This window comes from Giraffa tippelskirchi, chromosome 1 (genome assembly GCF_054371585.1).
Source record: "Giraffa tippelskirchi isolate mGirTip1 chromosome 1, T2T-mGirTip1v1.2.pri, whole genome shotgun sequence".
In the NCBI taxonomy this organism is placed as follows: domain Eukaryota; kingdom Metazoa; phylum Chordata; class Mammalia; order Artiodactyla; family Giraffidae; genus Giraffa; species Giraffa tippelskirchi.
Genome location: NC_137275.1, coordinates 68,276,981 through 68,290,908, shown reverse-complemented (window position 1 = coordinate 68,290,908; position 13,928 = coordinate 68,276,981). Strand labels below are relative to the sequence as shown.

Below are 13,928 nucleotides of genomic sequence, written 5' to 3'. Positions count from 1 at the left end.
AAATTTTTTGACAAAAATATTTTAAAGATTACAAAGCAGCTATAATTTTCCATCGATTATTGTTTGCTTTGCAGGGTTTCAGTCTGCATTGCCTTTTTATGGTTCTGCACTGCCACAAATATCAAGAATCGTCTGTACCTGTTTCTCTCTTCCTTATTACATAGACATCTCTTTTTGGTTATAGTGGATCAACTGGTAGCTATATTCACAACTTTACCAGAGTTCTCTGTCTTCACTTCTTAATCATATTCCTCAGGAATAGTTCCATATGTCTGGAATTTATTGCTGTGGTCTAACCAAGCGACTGAACTGAACTGAACCAATGACCTGATATTGGTAACCTGCAATAATATATTTCTTACTCATCTTTATACTTTTCACACACCCTACATGAAGGACACAGTCTGGAGAGCACATTCCCCATTAAGCCATTACTACATATTCCTCTGGCTTCCCTGGTGTCTCGGATGGTAAAGAATCTTCCTGCCAATGCAGGAGACACAAGAGACATGGGTTTGATTCCTGGGTTTGGAAGATCCCCTGGGAAAGAAAATGGCAATCTGCTCCAGTATTCTTGCCTTGAAAGTTCCATGTACAGAGGAGCTTGGCGGGCTGCAGTCCATGGGGTTGCAAAGAGTCAGAATCAACTGAGCACACATGTCCACACACACACATACACTCATCACTTGTTATATTAGTTAGCTAGAGCTTTATAACAAAGTACCACAAACTGAGTGGCTTAAATTTATTACCTCACATTTCTTTTAGTTTATGAGTACAAAAATCAAAATTTTGGCAGGACTGTACGCCATCTGAAAACTGTAGGGGAATCTTTTCTCACTTCTCTCTAGCTTCTGGTGATTTGCTGGTAATATTTGACATTTCTTGGCTTTCAGTAGTATAACTCTAATCTCTGGCTTTGTTATCACACAGAGATATCTCTGTTTGTCCCTGTATTGTCATGGCGTCTTCTTATAAGAACAGAAGTCATATTGGATTAGGGGCTCATATTATTCCAGTATGAATTTATCAACTAGTTATCTTAACTAATAATCTGCACTGACCCTATTTGCAAATAAGATCCCTTAACATTTGTTTTTAAGGTCGATGCATCTTATGAACCAGCCATAGTTTAAATACTTGGTCCATGAGACCTATCCTCTCTTAGCCTCCATTGCCTCTATAGTATACTTGGGATACAAATGCCTAATCATCAAGTAGTACCAAGTTACATATTTGTAATGCATATGTCAAAAGTTCACGGCTCCTTAAACATTAATTCCTTCTGAATACATCCCTACCCGCATTTATAAATTAACATTTATAAATGAGCACTTGACATTGAGTGTCTTATATTACTGATAAATGCCACTGATTATGTTGGGTCACTTAATAAGACTGCAAAAACACCAAAATAATTATGGGTAATCTTATGATTTTGCATCTCCAAAAGACCTAGGAGATATGGTTGCATATGACAGGACCATTTAAAATAGTTTTATTGGCTATTCCACCACTGAATAAAGTTCATTACATATGAATATACATTATGATCCTGGTTCCTGACTAGAGTAATACAAAATCAAATTTCATAAGTGAAATTTAAAAAAATAAATAAAAACCAGTAGACCTACTGAATATACAACTCTTTTTCCTTTGTCTTGCAGGATAAGATGAGAATATGATTATTGAACTTTTTTCTGCAAAAAGCTTTTTGTTCAGGTGAAAGTATACATATTATTACAGTTTTGAAGGATGAAAGGTACCTTACAAGTGAATGATTTTGGGTGGAAGTATGAGAGAATTTGATTTCAGATCTTTCTGAAAGACCATAGATTGTCTCATACAGTGGAGTTGTAGGATTATTTACTGAGAAGCCTTTAAAGTCTAATGATAGAATATCTAGAAAAATATATAGAAGATATTAATGAGACTACATAAAATAATTCAAAATAGCTTTGAGTGTATATGAGCAATCAATATATGAAAAAAGTATCACTGAAACTTCAAAAGTGCTGTAGTTTCATGTGGACAGTTTTGAGATTTAAATATTCCACGAGGGTTCAGGGATGCCCCTACACATCTATGATTCCTGCATCCAGGAACCCTACCAGATTTGCAGAGTGACATTCAAGGAAAAATTTCCTTGTGCTTCTGGTACTGCAAGGAAATAGCAATCATTTTCATATATACCCAGAAAATTTTATCCTTCTCAGTAAGACCTTTATTCAAAGGAAAACAGTCTCACTGAGGTTAGGCTGGGATTTTACCAGAGCCTAACTTACCTGAGGGAAGGGAAATACCCAGTAATAGCCCCCTCTAAACTTGCTGTCTCACTCAAGAGTGGGAATGGGAAGCATTTTTAAAGGTCACAGCCCATGGGCACAACCTGACTAAGAGATTGAGACCTGCTCATAGGGCTTTAGAATACTTCCCCTACCTCATATCTTACCACCATATCAGTAGGGCTCCTGTATAGCAACAAAGGATTAAATGGCTAGAATTATACATTGAAAAGCGTTTCCCAGGTGGCACAGTGGTAAAGAATCTGCTTGCAGTAAAGGAGACCTGAGTTTGATCCTTGGGTCTGGAAGATCCCTGGAGAAGGGAATGGCAATCCACTTTGCAAAATGTGTATTATTCCCGCCTGGAGAATTCTATGGACAAAGGAGCCTGGTGGGAAACAATCCATGGGGTTTCAAAGTCCATGGGGTCAGACATGACTAAGTGACTAACACACACACATATACATTGAAAGCTTTATTTAAGAAGACATCTCTAAGATAATACAAATATGAAAGGGAAAACAAACAATAAAAATGCTAGAGGAAATTATAGCCTCTGATAACTACAGATAAAGCAAACAGTAAATGCAGCCTAACTTGTAGTCCCAAAAACCCCCATAAATCCACCCTCAGTTCAGTTCGGTGGCTCATTTGTGCCCGACTCTTTGCAACCCCATGGACTGGAGCATGCAAGGCTTCCTGTCCATCACCAACTCCCGGAGCTCACTCAAACTCATGTCCATCGAGTCAGTGATGTCATCCAACCATCTCATCCTCTGTCATCCCCTTTTCCTCATGACTTCAATCTTTCCCAGCATCAGGGTCTTTTCCAAAGAGTCAGTTCTTAGCACCAGGTGGCCAAAGGATTGGAGTTTGAGCTTCAGCATCAGTCTTTCCAATGAATACTCAGGACTGATCTCCTTTAGGATGGACTGGTTGGATCTCCTTGCAGTCCAAGGGACTCTCAAGAGTCTTCTCCAACACCACATTCAAAAGCATCAGTTCTTCAGATCTCAGCTTTCTTTATAGTCCAACTCACACATCCATACATGACTACTGGAAAAATCATAGCCTTGACCTAGACGAACCTTTGTTGACAAACTAATGTCTCTGCTTTTAAATATGCTGTCTAGGTTGGTCATAGCTTTTTTTCCAAGGAGCAAGCGTCTTTTAACTTCATGACTGCAATCACCATCTGCAGTGATTTTGGAGCCCAAGAAAATAAAGTCTCTCACTGTTTCCATTGTTTCCCCATTGCCATGAAGTGATGGGGCCAGATGCCATGATCTTCGTTTTTTGAATGTTGAGCTTTAAGCCAGCCTTTTCACTCTTCTCTTTCACCTTCCTCAAGCGGCTCTTTAGTTTTTATTTGCTTTCTGCCATAAGGATGGTGTCAGTATCTGAGGTTACTGTTATTTCTCCCAGCAATCTTGATTGCAGCTTGTGCTTCATCCAGTCCAACATTTCTCATGATGTACTCCATATAAGTTAAATAAGCAGGGTGACAATATACAGCCTCGATGTACTCCTTTCCCAATTTAGAAACAATCTATTGTTCCATGTCCAGTTCTAACTGTTGCTTCTTGACCCGCATACAGACTATTCAGGATGCAGCTCAGGTGGTCTGGTATTCCCATCTCTTGAAGAATTTTTCAGTTTGTTGTGATCGATACAGTCAAAGGTTTTGGCATAGTCAAAAAAGCAAAAGTAGATATTTTTCTGGAACTGTGTTGCTTTATCTAAGATCCAACAGATGTTGGCAATTTGATCTCTGGTCCCTCTGCCTTTTATAAATCCAGCTTGAACATCTGGAAGTTCATGGTTCATGTACTGTTGAAGCCTTGCTTGGAGAATTTTGAACATTATTCTGTTAGCATGTTAGATGAGTGCAGTTGTGTGGCAATTTGAAGATTTTTGGCATTGCCTTTCTTTGGGATCGAAATGAAAACTGAACTTTTCCAGTCCTGTGGCCACTGCTGAGTTTTCCAAATTTATTGGCATATTGAGTGGGATACTTTAATAGCATTATCTTTTAGGACTCGAAATAGCTCAACTAGAACTCCATCACCTCCACTACCTTTGTTCGTAATGATGCTTCCTAAGGCCCACTTGACTTCGCATTCCAGGATATCTGGCTCTAGGTGAGTCATCACACTTTCGTGGTTTTCTGGGTCATGAAGATCTTTTTTGTATAGTTTTTTGTGTATTCCTGCCCCTTCTTAATATCTTTTGCTTCTATTAGGTCCATGCCATTTCTGTCCTTTATCGAGTCCATGTTTGCATAAAATGTGCCCTTGGTATCTCTAATTTTCTTGAAGAGATCTCTAGTCTTTCCCATTCTATTGTTTTCCTCTATTTCTTTGCACTGATCACTGAGGAAGGCTTTTTTTACATCTCCTTGCTATTCTATGGAACTCTGCGTTCAGATGGGTATATTTTTACTTTTCTCCTTTGCCTTTAGCGTCTCTTCTTTTCTCGGCTATTTGTAAGCCCTCCTCAGACAGTCGTTTTGCTTTTTTTCATTTCTTTTTCTTGGGGATGGTCTTGATCACTGCCTCCTGAACAATGGCATGAACCGCTGTCCATAGTTCTTCAGGCACTCTGTCTATCAGATCTAATCCCTTGGATCTATTTCTCACTTCCACTGTATAATCGTAAGGGATTTAATTTAGTTCATACCTGAATGGCCTAGTGGCTTTCCCTATTTACTTCAATTTAGGTCTGAACTTGGCAATCTGGAGTTCATGATCTGAGCCACCATCAGCTCCCAGTCTTGCTTTGCTGACTATATAGAGCTTCTCCATCTTCCACTGCAAAGAATATAAGCAATTTGATTTCGGAGTTGACCATCTGGGTATGTCCATGTGTAGAGTCGTCTCTTGTGTTGTTGGAAGTGGGTGTTTGCTGTGACCAGTGTGTTCTCTTGGCAAAACTCTGTTAGCCTTTGCCCTGTTTCATCTTGTCCTCCAAGCCCAAACTTGCCTGTTACTTCAGGTATCTCTTGACCTCCTACTTTGGCATACCAGTTCCTTATGATGAAAAGGACGTATTTTTGGGGAGTTAGTTACAAAAGGTCTTGTAGATCATCACAGAACTATTCAACTTCAGCTTCTTTGGCATTAGTGGCTGGGGCATAGTCTTTGATTACTGATATTGAATGATTTGCCTTGGAATTGAACAGAGATCATTCTGTCATTTTTGAGATTGCACCCAAGTACTGCATTTGGACTCTTTTGTTGACTACGAGGGCTACTCCATTTCTTCTAAGGGATTCTTGCCCACGGTAGTAGATATAATGGTCTTCTGAATTAAACTGGCCCATTCCAGTCCATATTAGTTCACTGATTCCTGAAATGTCTATGTTCACTCTTGCCATCTCCTGTTTGACCATTTCCAATTTACCTTGATTCATGGACCTAACATTCCAGGTTCCTATGCAATATTGTTCTTTACAGCATCGGACTTTACTTCCATCACTAGTCACAACCACAACTGAGCGTTGTTTTCACTTTGGCTCCATCTCTCCTTTGTTTTTAGAGTTATTTCTCCATTCTTCTCCAGTAGGATATTGGGCACCTAATGACCTGGGGAATTCATCTTTCAGTGTCCTATCTTTTTGCCTTTTCATGCTGTTCTTGGGATTCTCAAGGCAAGAATACTGAAGTGGTTTGCCATGCCCTTCTCCAGTGGACCATGTTTTGTCAGTATTCTCCACTGTGACCTGTCCATCTTGGGTGGCCCTACATGGCATGGCGCATAGTTTCACTGAGTTAGACAAGGCTGTGTTTCATGTGATCAGTTTGGTTAATTTTCTCTGATTTTGGTTTTCATTCTGTCTACCCTCTGATGAATAAGGATAAGAGGCTTATGGAAGCTTCCTGATGGGAGAGAGTTGTTGTGGGGAAACGGTCTTGTTGTGGGGCATGTAATATATACTATGCAATGGTATAGTGGTAAAACAAAAAAACACAGTGAAACAGAAATATGGAACCCTGGAAAAAACCTGAATGTTAAACAATAGATAGTCAAATCATTTGTGGTAAACCCATACTATAAAATATTGTGCAATTATTATGAGTTAGCACCATTCCATATTTTTTGACCTGGGTAGATAAGAGTTTTAAGTGAGAAAAGAAAGTTCAAATGTTATATATAATATATGACCCTCAGGTTTGTAACTATAAATATTGACAACAATCATCCCTGTACATAAATGTGTGTAGATATTTCTGTATGAATATAGTGAAAGGAGTGGAGAACATACCACAGGCTAATAACAATGCCCATTTTGGGGGAAAAAGAAAACCATGACCTATGTGTGAGTAGTGGTGGGTGGGTGATAGTCACATTTATTAACGTAGGTCTTTAGATGCTGAATCCATTGCATGTTTTTCTGCCTCTCCCACTAGGACAAACCAAGCAAAAAGTACATTCTTACCTCAATCAATAATTTAAATTAACTATATCAATTGTCATCTAAAAGTAGAAATAAAAAGTAACTACATTTTTTCTGATATGTGGTAAGAGAAAGACAATACTTTATCTTTCTTCTGTTGATTGAGATGATTCTCAAAGAATTTAGATATTGAAAATAACTTCATATTTGAAATATTTTATATTGAATAATATACATATAAAAAGTTTATTTTTCATTTAAGTAAAATTTTCTCTTTTACTTTTTCACTGTGTATGTAGTAAAATGATTTTCATTAAAAACAATGACCACACTGAAAATCCCAAAGCGTTTTATGAATAAAAGAAACTTTCAAATGTGTTTCCTGTATTTGTCATGTTAAATGTTACTTTTCTGCATAACACTTCCATATAACACTTCTGTTGAAATTTGACGAGTATGTAACTTTGTATTCCCTCATTTATTCATTCAACAGTTACTTGCTAAGTGTGTATTAAGTCCTAGCATCCAGCTTTTTGCTAGGGATATGATTCTGCCTGCACGGAGCTCACAATCTATCAGAGAAACCGACTCTAAACCAGAATTCGTATGAATTGTGTATTAAGATAGTAGAAGAATTGGATGTCCTGGCATTCATCATGAACTCAGCTCTACAAACGAGAAAAATTTTAGAGAAAGAGAGTGAACTTAAAATGAAGGCCTGAAGGGTGAGTAGATAATAGCTAGAAAATAAGGTGACAGGGAGGAGGTTCCAGGCAAAACCAATCGTACATGTGAAGGTCCAAAGGAGAAAGAGAACTAAGCACCTCTGAGGAACTAGAGGCAGTCAGAATGCCTTGAATCTAGAGAACAAAGAGAAGAATGAAGATGGGTGAAGCCAAAGAAGAGGGTCCAGTGTGGAGGCTACATCAGGTCTGTTAAAGACCTGGAACTTGAATGGCTATTTCCAAACTTGTTAATGGGGTTTCCCAGGTGGCACATCGATAAAGAATCCACCCGCCAATGCAGGAGATCCAAGACTCAGATTTGATCCTTGAGTTGAAAAGATCCCCTGGAGAAGGGAATGGTAACCTACTCCACAATATTCTTGCCTCAAAAATCACATAAACAGAGGAGCTGGTGGGCTACAGTCCAGGCAGAGTCAGAAACGACTGAGTGACTGAGCAAACTTGTTAATGGACTAATCAAATATGCCTATATGAAGGATGTTTCTTGGCTGTCTTCTTTGAAGTCTAATAGGTATGCTAACCAACAGACTTAGCTTTGACTTTTACATCTTGTAGATGCTTGATATACTTTCATTGAGTTGAGTATTTCATGCATAATCTCCTTTGTTTTATATTTAGAGCCTGACACCTTCCAAAAAGATTTGGGACACAGTGCAGATAATAAAGTTATGGCAATGTTTTTATTTTCTCAAAAACTCATAGATTTCTGAAATCAGAAGACTTGCAATGAATGAATTCCTTACTTTCCCCTAAATAATGCTTATGGATTTCTACTCGTGAGTTCTCTGAGCCTGGGGATGATGCTTAGTATTAATAGATCTCATTTAGTAACAAAGGAATAAATGAATGAATGTTTTATTGACGGTGTAAGGTATAGAAGACTTGCATGTAATGGCAAGTATTAGATCAGGCACTGAGCAGCCTTGTAGTTGGGTGCATGACATAATCTGTTTGCAAAGGCCCTTGCAAACAAATAGGGGAGATCGGATGCCCCACACATAAAAAGATTCACTGTATCACACATGCACCATAAACTGAAGGTTGAGCATGATAAGCCCTGTATAAGAGGAATAATGTATACGTTACCTAATGGAAGACACAATATATTTTATTTTTCCTCAAATCAACCCAGTTTGCAAAAGTTCAGATACTTTCCCAAACCAAATCCAAACTCTAAAGCTCTGGGGGTTTCTTAGTCATTACTTATATTACAGTTTTGAAAAATCACTGCAGGATGACTTAATTAATTGTCCTGTCTTTCAGTTCTCCATCGAAAGTAGATGAATACCTATGGATCTCACAAATCAATGAGCCCTGGAACTTCCTACAGAAAGATTAGCACATCTGTAGTTTAAAGTCAGTTTGCATTAGGAGGGAAAAATATATTCCCATGAGGAATGTCTAAGGGATCAATTCATAAGCAAAGAAAACATGCTATTCTCAGCAAGGAAACGATGTATTTTGCTTCTGTTGCTATGATTAATTACACACCACAACTCTTAGAATGTTTTTTAAAAGACCATAGTCAATCTTTTAAGACCCACAAGTTGACCTGCATTAAACGCTGAGGAGGAACTGCACACTAATTCTAAGCAGCTTTGGCTAACAGGCCTGTTGTGTGAGAAATTATGGATAATAATAAAAACACACAGCCTTTGTATAACACTTAAAGTCGGCAAAGTTGCCCCACCTTTTGTGACTGATGCCACTAATGAATCACAGTTAAAACAGCCCAACCTCTTTCCAGAGAGTCCCACCAATTACACTGCAGTGAAAATGAGAATGAAATGGGCTTCAGTGAAATTTCAGGGAGGCTTATATTCTTCCAGATTCCTCCTTCTAAACAATACATGCACAAATGTGTTTCTAAGAAGAAATATAAGAAAAAATACTCATTTTATGTCTCATAGTGTTTTTATTTTATCCTGATGTGGTGTGTAAGGCCTTGTTCAATCAGTTACACTTTGCATCAATGACCAAAAAGAAAAAGGAAAAAAGCATCGTCTTTCAAAGCCAGGATCTATGTGCAATTTCTCTCTTTTCTCCTTTTACTATCTGACCCTTCTGTCTTTCATTTTCCCTCCTCTGCTGAACTTTCCACTCCCAGGTAATGAGTCAGAGCTTCCTCCAAGTGCCACACCTTGTCCTGAAGCAACCTGACAATCTGTTGCATCAACTCTGTGGTCTTCACATTTTGCAAAATGAAGGTTCCTGGCCACATCTTCTCAGTGGAGTGTTTTCACTGTGACCTCCTACCTACTCTATGTCACCTTATTTCATTTGTTCTTTATTATGCTATACTTGCAAGAGTAGGAAGTAGGCCCTAAGTGGTGATATTTCACTCCTCACCTCTGAACAACTTTCCCCTACCACACAAAGCTATGTTCTCCTACCTAGGACTATATAAATAATAGTCAATTTGGTTTCAATTTCGGGCAGATGAACCCTGCCTTTACACAGTGACCCCTGGCAATCATAAGAAATAAAGCATGTGCTCTGCCCACCCATTTGTGGAGAAAGGTTGGAGACACCTCTTTTGTCAGTTTTTTTCCCCATCTTTCAAGCTCTGTTGGCACTGGTGCATTCCTAGCAATGACCTGGAATAGGACCTTGAAAAAATACAGAATCAATTCCCACTTGTCTACTTCACAGACATCTGGATAAAGGGAAATTATTTGAAAACCCTGAAGTTTTAAGACCTACAACCTTACTACCATAAAGGCTTCAGGCTTCATTTCTGCTGCTTCAAATCTACCATACTGGGGCAGTGTGGAGGCTGAGAGAAGAAGGATTAGTAGCCTGAAGATGTATCCTGTGTTGTGGAATGTTTCAGTATTTTACATTTCTATTACCTGATATCTTAGTACAAGATCCTCAACAGCTTTTGGTGCTCTATAATTTTTTGCTGTATAATTTAAGTTATGGGTATGGTTCTTGGTATTGTGAAGAAAAAAATAGATACTGGCAAAGTTTCTATTAATAATTTCATTCCTTCTTGCCTCACTGACCTTGCAACTCTATCTAGAATGTTCTTCCTCTTCCCTATACTTATCCTTCAGGAGTTATCTTGGCTCTTTCTATTTCTTAGGATTCTTTCTGTTCCTGTGTTTGATTTACAAGTCCTCTTTTTCCAAAAGTAAGCTGTACTTACCCCAAGGGGCACTTCTCAGTTGATATATTCATCCCTCAGTGTTCCTTGGGATTTGGTTCCAGAATACTCCCATGGATATCAAGATCCATGAATGCACAAGTCTGTTATATAAAGTGACTTGGTCAGTTGCCTATCTGTATCCACAAGTTACACATCCATGTTTTCAACTTTGATCTGCATTTGCTTGGATTTTCTGGCTTGGAAACTAGGGATGTGAATGTGTATGTGCTCAGTCATTTCTGACTCTTTGTAACCCCATACATGTAGACTGTCAGGCCCCTTTGTCCACGGAATTTTCCAGGCAAGAATACTGGAGTGGGTTGCCATTTTCTAATACTGAGGGTCAACTGTAATGTGAGCGCCAAATTCGATGTTGATTTCAAGCCATAGACCTGAGAACCTTGAAGAAAGAAATTTTGTCTCATTCTTTCTTTTTCTTCTCTTTTATTGGGCAGTAATCTTCCCATATGTTACATTAATGAGTGTTAGTTGAAAGTATATCATGAAGACATGTAATTAGAACATGATACAATAAATATTTAAGACAAGCTCAGTTAAGGGTTAGAAGTGGGAACCAGTAGAGATTAAATGGAAATGGAGATGGAAGAAGAATGCCGCTTTGTCAGTGTTGGAACAGAGGTGACATCCTTCACAGGATTGACATTTTACTTTTTACCACGTTAAAGAGTATAATTCCTTAGTGCAAAGATGAAAATAAGAAATTTTGTCAAACTTGCTTTCTAATCATAATCATTCAGAAAACTGAAACAAATAAAAGTTGTAAAATGAAGGGAAGCCAAGGAGAATGTGGAAAAAATAAATCTGAAATTATTCTTCCATGGAGAGTGCGGAGAAAAAGTCCATTTGCTATACATTGCTTTGTCAGTATTTTTTAATAAGTATTGGGAATGTAATTAGGCTGATAGGTTAAACACTCACCTTGGTAACAGGAGCATGGACAGAGCATAATATGGAGAAATTATACAACATATTTACCAAATGTAATGGGCTGATTCTATCACCATATTTGTAGACCATAATAAAATGTGTGCTTGACTAACAGGTATTTTACCTTAAAGTGCTTTTCTTATGTATTATAAACTTATTTTCTGACACTGGTTATTACTTATTTCTACAGCCTTTATTATAGGAGCAGTTAAAGAGTAACTTCCACTCTTAAAAAGGTTGATTTGTTTTGCTCCAGGAAGGAGTCTGGTGTGAAATGTTGAGACAAACTCTAGTTAAGGGCAGCTGCCAGGGAATGATGGAAATCATTCATTTCCTTTGCATGCTACCCATCCTTTTATTTGCTCATCTTTCTTACACTGAAAGTAATTGGTTACAAAGTCAATATTCTCACTTGCCTATTTTCAGTACTTTTTATTTAATTATTATTTTTTAATCCCCTCAATTCAAGAGCTAGCCAGCCAATGGTAGGCACAATCATGGATATCTACAGAAAGGAGAGTAAAACAGGACACAGCATAGTGATTTCACCCATTTTAGTAGATTGGATAATTTTCTCTCATGCACTGAGATGTTGGGTTAACTTATTTAATTGTTTGGTCATTGCTAAAACATTTACCTTATATGGACATTCATTATGTGCTTAGAGAAATTCTTGAGTTAATAGATGAAAAGACTTTTATTCTGCATGCTTTGATATATTTTAAAATATTTTGGTTATTGAGGTTTCTTGTACTTAATCCAGTCTTTTACTTTTTCTTTCATGGGAGAAAAAAAGGGCAGGTCTAAATGCAAATTAACATTACTGTTTAAATATCACAGACCATTTTCTCTGAGCCCAGTTACAATAACTAGTAATTATAAAAATTGCTTGCCTTCGGCTTCTGGCTAAGCCAGTGCTAAACTTGTCCTTTTATTAGATCTGTCAGACTGAGTTAATTATCTTTATGATAATAGATGTGCCTTACCTCCAACAAAACAAATACACTTATAATTAGCTTTTTAGTTAGAATTTTAATTTATTTATAAAGAATGTTTGTTTTCCTTCTTTTTTGCTGCTTTGAAAGAGACAGGATAGAGAGTGGGGGTCTTTCTGTTTATCAGGTTACCAGCCTGCTTACTAGTTTATAAAGGAAGAGAAAAAAAGGGACTCATTGTGTTTAATCACCAAATTCAGTATTCTGTAGCACATCACGCCCCTTCCATGTTATATCAATTCAACTCCAAGGCATTTTATTTTATGTCACATACACAAAAAGGGGCTCTTTTTATCTGCCTTCTTAACAAAGTAGTGTTATGGAAGCTATTATATGGAAATACTAACAAGTATGAATTGAAAAGCTTCCTGTATCACAGCATAGCTGCCTTAAAAATCAAATCATCTTATACTGTCCCCACATTTTTATGGCTCTTGCTCCTCTTTCATCTATGCCCAGAATGTTTCAGAATATTATACAAATGCCTGCAATGAATTCTTAGAGGTTATCTATGCCAAAACAGAGTATAAAGGGAAAACATTTTTTGGTGTCACATCAAACAAAGCTGGGTTTTGTCCTTGGTTCTGCTACTCACAGACTGTGTGACTTGTATGAGTTGTTTAACCTCTCTGAGCCTTGGTTTCCTCATCAGTATAATGAGAATAATGCCTAATTTAGTCGAGGATTTTGGAGGAATTAAAAAGAACGTATGTAGCAGTCTCAACAGGGTGCCTGGCAGAGTTTACAAGCTCAGTAAGGAGTGGTTGCTATTATTGGTATTAGAGTCATACAAGAGTGTAGATGTCTGGAGAATGTGAAATTAATATTATAAACTAAATAGCATTTCATAAGTTTTATTTTATATGGAGATATGTTTTCTGCTGTATTGTAAAAACAGATATCCTGGATTATCTAGAAATTCACTCTAATGAAAATTAAATAATGAAAACACACTGCAAAGAAACAATTTCCCACAGTTGCCATGAAGTCAGCCTGTTCTATGCTGGAAACAGACCACCTTCTCTCTCAACCTTATTACAGCAGAACACAACTCATTTCTTTTTCTTTTTGTAAACTTACCAACTCACTCATTTCACTTTGAAATTTTCCATTGGTGGAAAGTTCCCCTCCAGCTACTTTCGATCTGCCAAATACAGAGGTCTTTGTTAGGATAGCAAAGATCTTTATTCACTCAATGTGGGTCCCAAAGATTCCACGTCAGATTTATCCGAGGTAATGCTCATTCTGTTTGCAAGTCATTAGTAGTGAGCGATCATTACCCTGATTGCTGACCAGAAGAATGATCCCAGGTGATAAACCAGTGCTTTGACCTTGTTGCCAGGTGCTCGCAGGTTGACAAGAAAGTATGGGTGGGATGTAAGAGAAACAGGCAGAGGGCAGTAGAGA

General features: G+C 37.7%; 1 long non-coding RNA gene across 1 annotated transcript in view; it reads left to right on the top strand.

Moving 5' to 3' along the window:
- The first annotated feature begins 523 nt into the window (after positions 1–523).
- LOC145527854 (uncharacterized) overlaps positions 524–13,928 on the top strand; it is a 122,001-nt gene continuing 108,596 nt past the window's right edge. Inside the window, exon 1 of the long non-coding RNA XR_014069964.1 lies at positions 524–1,722. This is a non-coding gene — a long non-coding RNA (uncharacterized LOC145527854). The remainder of the gene's footprint in view (positions 1,723–13,928) is intronic.